This window comes from Nannospalax galili, unplaced genomic scaffold (assembly GCF_000622305.1).
Source record: "Nannospalax galili isolate Female #2095 unplaced genomic scaffold, S.galili_v1.0 scaffold471, whole genome shotgun sequence".
In the NCBI taxonomy this organism is placed as follows: Eukaryota; Metazoa; Chordata; class Mammalia; order Rodentia; family Spalacidae; genus Nannospalax; species Nannospalax galili.
In genome coordinates, this window is record NW_008330333.1 from 2273961 (window position 1) to 2274946 (window position 986).

The following is a 986-nucleotide window of genomic DNA, read 5'->3' on the forward strand; positions in this document are numbered from 1 at the left end:
GCAGATCTTTGTGAGTTTGAAGCCAGCCTGGTCTTCAAAGTGAGTTCCAGGACAGCAGGAGCTACAAGGAGACCATGTCTCAAAAAAGACAAGAAAAGAAAAAATATAAATAAATAATAAATTAATAAATAAATAAATAATAAATAAGATTCTTTAAAAACTAGCAAAACAAGGCTGGGACTGGTGGTGCATGCCTTTAATCCCAGTACTGACGCAGAGGCCATCAGAACTCTGTGAGAGCCTGATCTACATAGTGAGTTCCAGACCAGCTGGGGCTACAGAGAAACTCTGTCTCAAAAGCAAACAAACAAAAAACACAAAAACCTAGTAAAACAGGGCCCATGAGATGACTCAGTGGGTAAAGGACCTTGCTGCCAAGTCTGATAACTTGAGTTTGATACCAGGGACTTACATGATGTAGGAGAGAACCAACTCCCACAAGCTATCCATTGACTTCTACACATGGGTTGTGGTACACACATGCATGCACATACACACATGAATACAAAATAAATAAATAAAAAATTTTTAAAGTAGTAAATTGTAAACTTGGAGGAAAGGGCATAAACTACAGTCACAACAACATCGACAAATCAAGTGAAAAAAAGTCTTATACAACTGAGCACCCAATACATAATCCAATTATAGTCAAACGCCATAAAATGGCATTTCAGTCGATCATGGACCACATATACAATAGTGCCACAAGATCACACTGCATAGTGAGGTCATAGCTGTCTAAAGTTGTATACATACAGCCTATGATGCTCATATAATGATGAGGTTGCCTAGCATCACATTTCTCAGAACATTCACATTGTTCTGTGACTCATGACTGTATCTGAACTTCAAGAACAGACACAACCAATCAATATTAGAAAAAAAACCTGGATCTCTAGGGAGTAAGGATTGATTGTCATGCAGCCCTGAAGGCACTTTCTGTGGTGGCATTCTGTATCGTTCTAAAAAATAACAGTCCTGCTGAT